Here is a 13,080-nt window from a genome sequence, read left to right as displayed (position 1 = left end):
GAAAATCTGACCACGACTCCATTTTGTTGCCCCCAGCCTATAGACAGAAACTAAAACAGGAATCACCCGTGCTCAGGTCTGTTCAACGCTGGTCCGACCAATCGGATTCCACGCTTCAAGATTGCTTCGATCACGTGGACTGGGATATGTTCCACATAGCGTTGGACAATAACATTGATGAATACGTTGATTCGGTGAGCGAGTCTTTTAGCAAGTGCATTGGTGATATTGTACCCACAGCGACTATTAAAACCTTCCCCAACCATTAACTGTGGTTTGATGGCAGCATTCGCGCAAAACTGAAAGCGCGAACCACTGCTTTTAATCAGGGCAAGGCAACCGGAAACATGACGGAATACAAACAGTGCACCTATTCTCTCCGCAAGGCAATCAAACAAGCTAAGCGTCAGTATAGAGACAAAGTAGAGTCACAATTCAATGGCTCAGACACGAGAGGTATGGGGCAGGGTCAACAATCAATCATGGACTACAAAAAGAAAACCAGCCTCGTCGCGGACCACGATGTCTTGCTCCCAGACAAACTAAACAACTTCTTTGCTCGCTTTGAGGACAACACAGTGCCACCAACACGGCCCGCTACCAAAACCTGCAGGCTCTCCTTCACTGCAGCCAACGTGAGTAAAACATTTAAACGTGTTAACCCTCGCAAGGCTGCCGGCCCAGACCACATCCCCAGCCACGTCCTCAGAGCGTCCTCAGAGCATGTGTGTTTACGGACATATTCAATCAATCCTTATCCCAGTCTGCTGTTCCCACATGCTTCAAGAGGGCCACCATTGTTCCTGTTCCCAAGAAATCTAAGGTAACTGAGCTAAATGGCTATCGCCCCGTAGCACTTACTTCCGTCATCATGAAGTGCTTTGAGAGACTAGTCAAGGACCATATCACCTCCACCCAACCTGACACCCTAGACCCACTCCAATAGGTCCACAGACGACGCAATCGCAATCACACTGCACACTGCCCTAACCCATCTGGACAAGAGGAATACCTATGTAAGAATGCTGTTCATCGACTACAGCTCAGCATTTAACGCCATAGAACCCTCCAAACTCATCATTAAGCTCGAGACCCTGGGTCTCGACCCCGCCCTGTTCAACTGGGTCCTGGACTTCCTGACGGACCGCCCCCAGGTGGTGAGGGTAGGAAACAACATCTCCACCCCACTGATCCTCAACACTGGGGCCCCACAAGGGTGCGTTCTCAGCCCTCTCCTGTACTCCCTGTTCACCCATGACTGCGTGGCCATGCACGCCTCCAACTCAATCATCAAGTTTGCATACGACACTACAGTGGTAGGCTTGATTAGCAACAACGATGAGACAGCCTACAGGGAGGAGGTGAGGGCCCTCGGAGTGTGGTGTCAGGAAAATAACCTCACACTCAATGTCAACAAAACAAAGGAGATGATCGTGGACTTCAGGAAACAGCAGAGGGAGCAGCCCCCTATCCACATCGACGGGACAGTAGTGGAGAAGGTGGAAAGTTTTAAGTTCCTTGGCGTACACATCACGGACAAACTGAAATGGTCCACCCACACAGGTGAAGGAGGCTGAAGAAATTTGGCTTGTCACCAAAAACACTCAAAGTTTTACAGAAGCACAATCGAGAGCATCCTGTCAGGCTGTATCACCGCCTGGTACTGCAACTGCTCCGCCCTCAACCGTAAGGCTCTCCAGAGGGTAGGTCTGCACAACACATCACCGGGGGCAAACTACCTGCCCTCCAGGACACCTACACCACCCAATGTCACAGGAAGGCCAAAAAGATCATCAAGGACAACAACCACCTGAGCCACTGCCTGTTCACCCTGCTATCATCCAGAAGGCGAGGTCAGTACAGGTGCTTCAAAGCTGGGACCGAGAGACTGAAAAACAGGTTCTATCTCAAGGTCATCAGACTGTTATACAGCCATCACTAACATTGAGTGGCTGCTGCCAACATACTGACTCAAATCTCTAGCCACTTTAATAATTACAAATTCGATGTAATAAATGTATCACTCTCTTTAAACAATGCCAGTTTATATAATGTTTACATACCCTACATTACTCATCTCATATGTATATACTGTACTCTATACCATCTACTGCATCTTGCCTATGCCGTTCGGCCATCGCTCATCCATATATTTATATGTACATATACTTATTCATTCCTTTACACATGTGTGTATAAGGTAGTTGTTGTGAAATTGTTTGATTACTTGTTAGATATTACTGCATGGTCGGAACTAGAAGCACAAGCATTTAACTACACTCACATTAAAATCTGCTAACAATGTGTATGTGACAAATAAAATTGGATTTGATTTGATTTGATTCACTGAGGGAAGACAGATACCACTTCATAAAGACACCAACAACTTCTCTATGATAACGTCATATTCACTGAGGGAAGACAGACACCTCCTACTGATACATATGCCCAATTACTATTATTACTATTATTATTATTATTATTATTATTATTACAATAATTATTATTTTATTTTTTATTACTATTATTCGTATTATTATTTTTACTAGTATTACTATTATCGCTATTATTATTACCAATATTATTATTGTTATCACTATTATTATTACCACCAGTATTATTATTATTATCACTATTATTATTACCAGTATTATTATTATTATTAAAAATAGTATTACTATTATTACTATCAGTATTACTGTTATTAGTATTATTACTAGTATTATTATTACTGTTATTAATAATAATATTATTGCTAGTTTTATTATTGTTACTAGTATTATTATTGTTACTAGTATTATTATTATCACTACCATTATTAGCAGTATTATTATTAGTATTATTACTAGTAATATTATATCACTATTCTTATTACCAGTATTGTTATTATTACCATTGATATTATTATTACTATTATCATTATTAATATTATTATTTTTTATTATTTGTATTATTATTATTGTTATTACTATTATTAATATTTGTATTATTATTATTACTATTATAACTATTATTATTATTGTTATTATTATTATTATTAATATTATGACTATTATTATTTTTACTATTATGACTATTATTATTGTTATTATTATTATTATTATTAATATTATTATTACTATTATGACTATTATTATTATTATGACTATTATTTTGACTATTAATACAATTATTACTATTATTGTTATTATTATTATTGTTATTATTATCACTATTAATATTACCTGTATAACTATTATTATTGTTAGTAGTAGAATTATTAGTATAATTACTAGAGAGAGCTGTCTGAACACTAGGTACAGTATGCAACCCAATGCAACCTATTCCCTATGTAGCGCATCACTTTTGACAAGGCCCCACAGCACATGGGAAATAGGTTGCCCTTTGGGATACCATCTTTATTTTGCCTCATCCTGGAATTTCACATAACTCTCATCCTGGACCTTCTTCACATCACTCTCATCCTGGACCTTCTTCCCACCACTCTCATCCTGGACCTTCAACCCACCACTCTCATCCTGGACCTTCTTCCCACCACTCTCATCCTGGACCTTCTTCCCACCACTCTCATCCTGGACGTTCTTCCCATCACTCTCATCCTGGATCTTCTTACCATCACTCTCATCCTGGACCTTCCTCCCATCACTCTCATCCTGGACCTTCCTCCCATCACTCTCATCCTGGACCTTCTTCCCATCACTCTCATCCTGGACCTTCTTCCCCCCACTCTCATCCTGGACCTTCTTCCCATCACTCTCATCCTGGACCTTCTTCCCATCACTCTCATCCTGGACCTTCCTCCCATCACTCTCATCCTGGACCTTCTTCCCATCACTCTCATCCTGGACCTTCTTACCCTCACTCTCATCCTGGACCTTCCTCCCATCACTCTCATCCTGGACCTTCCTCCCATCACTCTCATCCTGGACCTTCTTCCCATCACTCTCATCCTGGACCTTCTTCCCCCCACTCTCATCCTGGACCTTCTTCCCATCACTCTCATCCTGGACCTTCTTCCCATCACTCTCATCCTGGACCTTCCTCCCACCACTCTCATCCTGGACATTCCTCCCATCACTCTCATCCGGGACCTTCTTCACATCACTCTCATCCTGGACCTTCCTCCCATCACTCTCATCCTGGACCTTCCTCCCATCACTCTCATCCTGGACCTTCCTCCCATCACTCTCATCCTGGACCTTCTTCACATCACTCTCATCCTGGACCTTCCTCCCATCACTCTCATACTGCTAATTAGCTGAACCTTATCAGATGATTTACTTTTCAATGAAAACTCCTCAATGACCTTGGGCATAACGCATGAATGCTCCTATTAGAGCCATGTTCAGCACATCCAGTTACAGGTGTCATTTAGGAATGAATTGAAACTCAACTTGAACCCAACTCTGCACTGAATAGGAATGAATTGAAACTCAATTTGAACTCAACTCTGCGCTGAATAGGAATGAATCGAAACTCAATTTGAACTCAACTCTGCGTGAATAGGAATGAATTGAAACTCAATTTGAACCCAACTCTGCATTGAATAGGAATGAATCGAAACTGAATTTGAACCCAACTCTGCGCTGAATAGGAATGAATTGAAACTCAATTTGAACCCAACTCTGCATTGAATAGGAATGAATTGAAACACAATTTGAACTCAACTCTGCATTGAATTGGAATGAATTGAAACACAATTTGAACCCAATCTACTGTTTAAGTCAGTTCAGTTCACCCGCTCTCATCAACCCCTTCATCAAGACTAGAGTGCAGCGAGGTGTATTTCTTCCAGTAATATCCTTAATGTGGTTATTGAAAGGGACCAAATGACTACCCTTCACAGAATAGAGACACCCAATAGTGCACCCTATTCCCTACATAGTACACTACTTTTAACCAGAGCCCTACGGGAATAGGGTGCCATTTGGGACAAAACAACAGACTGGAAATCAAAGCTTTCCCCTAGCTAGCTAGAAGGCCTGAATTAAACCTTTATCACCAGCATGTTGTTAATCACTCTGACCAGCGTTGGTGGTAATAATGATGACATGATGGCATGTGTGTCACAAATACTGTAAGCATGTTCTTCTGAAGGGAGGTGGAACAGCGGGAGGACTTCCCAAGTTCTCTCACGTCACCCCGCTCCTCCGCACACTCCACTGGCTTCCAGTTGAAGCTCGCATCTGCTACGAGACCATGGTGCTTGCCTACGGAGCTGTGAGGGGAACGGCACCTCCGTACCTTCAGGCTCTGATCAGTCCCTACACCCAAAGAAGGGCACCGCATTCATCCACCTCTGGCCTGCTTGCCTCCCTACCTCTGCGGAAGCACAGTTCCCGCTTAGCCCAGTCAAAACTGTTCGCTGCTCTGGCACCCCAATGGTGGAACAAGCTCCCTCACGACGCCAGGACAACGGAGTCAATCACCACCTTCTGGAGACACCTGAAACCCCACCTCTTTAAGGAATACCTGGGATAAGATTAAGTAATCCTTCTAACCTCACATAATACACCACTATGGGCCCTGGTCACATAATACACCACTATGGGCCCTGGTCACATAGTACACCACTATGGGCCCTGGTCACATAATACACCACTATAGGCCCTGGTCACATAGTACACCACTATGGGCCCTGGTCACATAATACATCCTATGGGCTCTGGTCACATGTAGTGCAATTCATAAGGAATAGGGTTCCATTTGGGACACAAACCCAGCCCATGTAGGCTGTAAAGGAAAAACTATTAAGTCATATTGACATGCTATGCAATCAAAGCAGCGGCTGCAGACAGAGAGCCGAGCCGACGAGGTGCCAATCACCTGGCTGTTATTCCACATGCTGAAGTGTTCTATTTGAGAATCATAGGAGATGCAGCAGTGAACCATCAGCCAATGGCTCGCAGCCTGGTGGTAAATGTTGATTTATGACATTTCTCATTCCCCCATGCCAACCATCCACAAACAGCTATGTTTTCTATGGTGTTTGTAAGCCAATATGTGAGATGGGAATCAAGGACTAGCTACCATGGAAAATAAAAATGTTTTCATAGTCAGATTAACGGATTTCTTGGATTGCAACATTTTTGTGATGTTTGATTTTTACTCTTTAGGGCCGAGGCAACTGCATGGTTTATTTGTAAAGTCTAGATTGGATTTGACTGACGTATTCCAGGTGTCAATCTGTTCCTGTCAAAACATTATGAACCCCTTTTATCATAATCCCATAACGTAATGGAAGTTAGATTGGTCATTAAAATCATGATAACAGCCACAATGTGGTCATTCAACTATATTTCGCTACGTATGTGTAACCAGATGGAATGCATTCAACTTTCACTATTTCCACTAGGATCTGTCCATGATAATCCCCCCCCCCCCCCGAATCGTCTCTGTTTTAAAGCTGAGATGGAAATGGCCTTGTCATCACCAGAATAATATGACCAGATCACTTGCTGAACGTGAAGATGATAATTTCAGCAGGAACATGCTAATGTGAATTCATGTGAGACACGGAAGTGTTTCGGAGAGGTTTAAGTAGTCTCTTCTAAACCATAAATATCAAGCCGGAGAGTGCCGGAACATCGCACCAAAACACAGGCATGATATTAGACAAGTTACAACAACCTCTCCCTCAATGTGAGAAAGACAAAGGAGCTGATCATGGACTACAGGAAAAGGCCGGCCAAACAGGCCCCCATTAAAATCGACAAGGCTGTAGTTGAGCAGGTAGAGAATTTCAAGTTCCTTTATGTCCACATCACCAACAAACTTTCATGGTCCAAACACACCAAGACAGTTGTGAAGAGGGCACGACAACACCTTTTCCCCCTCAGGAGTCTGAAAAGATTTGGCATGGGTCCCCAGATCGTCAAAAGTTTCTACAGCTGCACCATCGAGAGCATCCTGACCGGTTGCATCACCGCCTGGTATGGTAACTGCTCTGCATCTGACTGCAAGGCGGTACAGAGGGTAATGCGTACGACCCAGTACATCACTGGGACCAAGCTTCCTGCCATCCAGGACATATATACTAGGCGGTGTCAGAGGAAAGCCCAAAAAATTGTCAGACTCCAGTCACCCTAGTCATAAACTGTTTTCTCTGCTATCGCACGGCAAGCTGTACCGGAGCGCCAAGTCTAGGACCAAAAGGCTCCTTAACAGCTTCTACCCCCAAGTCATAAGACTGCTGAACAATTAATCAAAATGGCCACCAGATGATTTACATTGACAACCCCCCCCCCCACTCTTCATTAGTTTGTTACACTGCTGCTACTCGCTGTTTATTATCTGTGCATAGTCACTTCACCCCTACCTACATGTACAAATGACCTCAACTAACCTGTACCCCTACACACTGACTCGGTACCGGTACCCCCTGTATATAGCCTCGTTATTGTTATTTTATTGTGTTACTTTAGTTTTTTTTTTTACTTTAGTAAAAACTCTTCTTGAACTGCACTGTTGGTGAAGGGCTTGTAAGTAAGCATTTCACGGAAAGATCTACACGTGTTGTTTTCGGCACATGTGACAAATAAAGTTTGATTTGACTCTGAAGTGAATCTACACAGTGTATTCAGACTTACAGAAGGTTGGATATTGGTCAACCATCTCCTTTACTAATTTGCTGGCAGATGAAAATGGTCAGTGCTTATTCATGATCCACTCGTCAAATATATTCAGACATCAAGCCCGTACGTTAAGAGAACGATGAGGAATTAGGCATCAGAACAACATCATGCACTAACACCAGTTTATTGTTTTAAAGAAGAGCCTTTTGACAAGTACTCTTCAAAAGTGATAGAGTGGTGGCTGAATGTAGTATTGAGGATGTGCTGCTCAGAGCTGGGGAGAATGTATGCTTCGGGCTTGTCTGCCTGCATGGGTTTCATTTATTCCACTGCTGCTGGACTGTGACAGCTTTCATACAGGAACAAGGTGGAACAATTACCATTTAAAGTGGCTCCTCTCCCTAACCAACGGCCTCTTCTTCTTCCATTTTATAATATTTTTTTTATTCATTGTCATTATAAAGCATATTGTTTGAGAGCAGAGCATTTTCTAAGAGGAGTTGTTTGAGTTGTTATTGAAGCGCTTGAGTAGAATAGACAGTGTGTTGAGTGTCTAGAAGTCAACTGGTTTGCACTGTGAGGTGAAGTACAGGACAAATCATTAAGAAAAACAGCTTCTAAAGAGATAGCCCTGTCATACATATTGAATAGTGAATTGATATTGAGAGGTACATCATAACAATAATAAGTTCCCCTCTCTTCACTTAGTACTTCTTACACAATACCAACAACAAATGGTGGTAAACTCAGGCAGACAGACAAAAAACAACAAAAAAAAAACCAAAAAAACAAAGCACAATTAATTTCCCGTAACCTGGCTGATTGCCTTTGTAAACTGAAAATACGTATGAAGGGGGATAATTTTCCCTGAACGAGAAATGCATTTTATTTTTCCTTGTGTCAACAGACACAACTTCTTTTTGAGGTGTGCAGTGATGTCTGGTACTCCTCTGATAAGTCTCTTTTTCTCAAAATAAATAGTCATTTGCAAATCTAGACGGCTGTAAACACATTCCTTCCATTTTGTTAATTCATTCAGTCGTTTTTTTTTTTTTTTTTTTGCTGTCCACAGCCTTTGAAGTCTTTTCAGGTTTTAATGGAATAAAATACTGCTGTCTGTCTGTTGTTCTTTTCTACGAAGAGAAGATTTATTCATGGACAGTGCATCAATTAGTGGAATTAGAGTAAATATATTAAAGTCCATCAGAAAAACAACACTGAATAACAACCCTGGCTGAGAACAAAGACAAGTAATAGTTTTCTCATTAATAACATACACGAGAGGTCAAAACAAAAATAAATGGTACATATTCATTAGGTCGCATGGGGAGAGGCCTGTGTCAGATTTCAACAAGTCCAGTCAACATGGCGAATGTCAAACACATGGATTAGTGTTTACAGCAGTTTGGGACATGACTACTTTACCGATTGGTACTGGATGTGTATAATCACTGTTAGCTCTGCCCTTTTCTAGTTCTAGCTCTTTCTGTAGGATATTAAAATGAGCCTCCATCCCGAATGGCAGCCACTAGAGTACCACAGTATGAGTCATAATACCCATCAAACCTAGCAGTCAAACAGGGAAATGGTTCCAATAGTTTTTCCCCCATTAATTTTTCCCATAGGGGATTTTAAAAACATTTAAATAAGGGCTGTGCATTGTGTAGGCTTACTATCTCTAGGACAAGGTGACTTTAATCAATATATTTGCTTGTATTTACCCCCCAAAAATGAAATGCTAATTAGCTGCTAATGTGGCTGTCATAAAGAACTACAAATGCCATGATGATCTGGACGAGACTGCCGACTCAAGGAAAATATCTATCTAAAGATAGCTAAATGCAGTAATTAATACATTGGCTACATTTCTTTAAATGTATAATTATGTGAACTGTTTTGTGCAAATATTAAATTGACACAATACATGTTAGCAAAGGTGTCAGCTAGAGATGACATGCAGCAGCTTGCAGAGATTTGTCATTTGCATGATGTCTACTTTAATGCTAATTACCATTTTTGGAATCTGAGAGTAAACAGAACCAAATATACTGATAAAATCACCTTGTCCGAGAGAGATTTAAATGGTTATCAAAACGTCACGCCAGGTTAAGTCTACTCGAACACAGCCCTTATTTTAACTGTTTCTAAAATCCCCTATGGGAAAAAATGATTGAAACCATTTCCCTGTTTGACCGCTAGGTTTCATGGGTATTATGACACCTCCAGTGTGAGGCTCTATTCCCCTCATAGGGCCCTGCTCAAAAGTAGTGTACTAAAGTGGAGGTCAGTGGCGTTTAACATGAGGTAAGATTCTTAGATTTTTTTTTAATGAGCATGGCAGGGTGAAAGTTAGAGAATGTGAGCAGCAGGGTGAAACAGGGGGTGAAAGTTAGAGAATGTGGTGCAGCAGGGTGAAATGTAGAGAATGTGGTGCAGCAGGGTGAAACAGGGGGTGAAAGATAGAGAATGCCTCAACAGAACTATGTCGGGTAGCACAATGGTTTAGCCGGAGGACAGCTAGCTTCCGTCCTCCTCTGGGTAAATTGACTCAATGCAAAACCTAGGAGGCTCATGGTTCTCAGCCCCTTCCATAGACCTACACAGTATTTATGACAACTTCCGGAGGATGTCCTCCAACCTATCAGAGCTCTTGCAGCATGAACATGTCTTCCACCCAATCAAAGGAATGTATTTATTCAAAAATGAAGGAGAAGCAAGAGAGAGAGAGAGAGGAGAGAGAGAGAGAGAGAGAGAGAGAGAGAGAGAGAGAGAGAGAAAGCCATTACTTACAGAGAGATTAACATGGAGAAGAGTCCCTTATGCAAGCTGGTCCTGAGGCTATGTTCACAAACACATACAGAGCCCAAGAACAGCTACACAATCAGACCCAACCAAATCATGAGAAAACAAAAAGATAATTACTTGACACATTGGAAAGAATTAACAAAAACACAGAGCAAACTAGAATGCTATTTGGCCCTAAACAGAGAGTACACAGTGGCAGAATACCTGACCACTGTGACTGACCCAAACTTAAGGAAATCTTTGACTACGTACAGACTCAGTGAACATAGCCTTGCTATTGAGTAAAGCCGCCGTAGGCAGACCTGGATCTCAAGAGAAGACAGGCTATGTGCACACTGCCCACAAACCTCCTGCCAAATGTATGACCATATTAGAAACACATATTTCCCTCAGATTACACAGACCCACAAAGAATTCGAAAAAAAAACAACTATGATAAACTCCCATATCTATCGGGTGAAATATCACAGTGTGCCATCACAGCAGCAAGATTTGTGACCTGTTGCCAAAAGAAAAGAGCAACCACTGAAGAACAAACACCATTATAAATACAACCCATATTTATGTTTATATATTTTCCCTTTTGTACTATTTGCACATAAAATTACATTTGAATTGTCTGTATTATTTTGGAACTTTGTGAGTGTAATGTTTACTGTAAATTGTGTTGTTGTTTATTTCATTTTTCTTTATTATCTATTTCACTTGCTTTGGCAGTGTAAACATACATTTCCATGCCAATAAAGCCCTTAAATTGAAATGAGAGAGAGAGAGAGAGAGAGAGAGAGAGAGAGAGAGATTCTTATTAGGGTCAATAAATTAATATTCGGTAAGTATTCAGACCTTTTCACTTTTTTCACATTTTTTTAGGTTACAGCCTTACTCTAAAATTGATTAAATAGTTTTTCCCCCCTCATCAATCTACACAGAATAGCCCATAATGACGAAGCAAAAACAGGTTTTTCAACATTTTTCCTAACTTATTACAAATTAAAAACTGAAATATGACATTTACATAATTATTCAGACCCTTTACTCAGTACTTTGTTGAAGCACCTTTGGCAGCGATTACAGCCTCGATCGCTATAAGCTTGGCTCACCTGTATTTGGGGAGTTTCTCCCATTCTTCTCTACAGATCCTCTCAAACTCTGTCAGATTGGATGAAGAGTGTTACTGCAAAGCTATTTTCAGGCCACTCCTGTGATCATTTGGCTGTGTGCTTAGGGTCGTTGTCCTGTTGGAAGGTGAACCTTCACCCCAGTCTGAGGTCCTGAACGCTCTGGAGCAGGTTTTCATCAAGGATCTCTCTGTACTTTCCTTCGTTCATCTTTGCCACCACAATGCTTCAACATAGGTAATGGTGCCAGGTTTCCTCCAGATGTGACGCTTGGCATTCAGACCAAAGAGTTCAATCTTGGTTTCATCAGACCAGAGAATCTTGTTTCTCATCGTCTAAGAGTCTTTAGGTGCATTTTGGCAAACTCAAAGCATCATGTGCCTTTTACTGATCACTCTACCATAAAGGCCTGATTAGTGGAGTGCTGCAGAGATTGTTGTCCTTCTGGAAGATAATCCCAGCTTCACAGAGTGGGGTGGCAGTGTAGCCTAGTGGTTAGAGTGTTGGACTAGTAACTGAGAGGTTGCAAGATCATATCCTGACCTGAACAAGGCAGTTAACCCACTGTTCCTAGGCTGTCATTGAAAATAAGAGTTTGTTGTTAACTGACTTGCCTAGTTAAATAAAGTAACAGACCAGTTCCTTCTGAAGATTGCACAGAACGGTGATATGGTTATCCTGTTGTAGTCATGCGCAATGCTCTTGGTTAATCATCAATCAACAAGATAATTGAAAAAAACATGCTTATTTTATTTCATAATATACACCATTTAAAACAGCCAAACTCTATTCACAATGGTATTCAGTTGGTAAGAGACAGACATTCAGTAAATACTAGGAATAGATTGTCCATGTGTTATCCAGACAGAAAATAGAAATAGTCAAAATAACATTTCAATTTACAGCAATAAAGAAATGGAATAATTTATCTGAGCAAACCAGAAACCGTTCATTATATAAATTTAAACAATACTTGAAAACTATTTAAATACAATACATAGGAAAGTTGTGCTGGACTATGGTAGATGAAGAATCAATATATATTTTTAGACTGAGTATTGTAACAGTGTGTTATATGTGATAATGTGTTTGTATTATAAATTGTATTTTAATGTTAAGGACTCTTTGAAGATTAGTTCAAATGAGGACTAAAAGAGATCAAAATAAAATAAAATAAGATAAAATCTGCTCTATGTCAGCAGATGCCTAGACGGCCAGCATCCTGGTGTTGCCTCTTCACTGTTGACGTTGAGACTGGTGTTTTGCGGGTACTATTTAATGAAGCTGCCAGTTGATGACTTGTGAGGTGTCCATTTCTCAAACTAGACACTCTAATGTAGTGGTCCTCTTGCTCAGTTGTGCACCGGGGCCTCCCACTCTTCTTTCTATTCTGGTTAGGGCCAGTTTGCGCTGTTCTGTGAAGGTAGTAGTACACAGCGTTGTACGAGATCTTCAGTTTCTCGCATGGAATAGCCTTCATTTCTCAGACCAAGAATAGGCTGACGAGTTTCAGAAGAAAGTTATTTGTTTCTAGGCCATTTTGAGCCTGTAATCGAACCCACAAATGCTGATGCTCCAGATAC

General features: G+C 41.1%; 1 protein-coding gene across 1 annotated transcript in view; it reads right to left on the bottom strand.

The window, feature by feature from the left end:
* LOC145858053 (protocadherin-9) overlaps positions 1-12,267 on the bottom strand; it is a 36,135-nt gene extending 23,868 nt beyond the window's left edge. Inside the window, exon 1 of the mRNA XM_082956103.1 lies at positions 11,480-12,267. The gene's annotated coding sequence lies outside the window, so the exon portion shown is untranslated. The remainder of the gene's footprint in view (positions 1-11,479) is intronic.
* Positions 12,268-13,080: the final 813 nt, after the last annotated feature.

Source organism: Salmo salar, chromosome 09 (assembly GCF_965601325.2).
Source record: "Salmo salar chromosome 09, fSalSal1, whole genome shotgun sequence".
Taxonomy (NCBI): domain Eukaryota; kingdom Metazoa; phylum Chordata; class Actinopteri; order Salmoniformes; family Salmonidae; genus Salmo; species Salmo salar.
The sequence above is the reverse complement of the archived record's forward strand: the minus strand, read 5'-3'. Positions and strand labels throughout refer to the sequence as shown.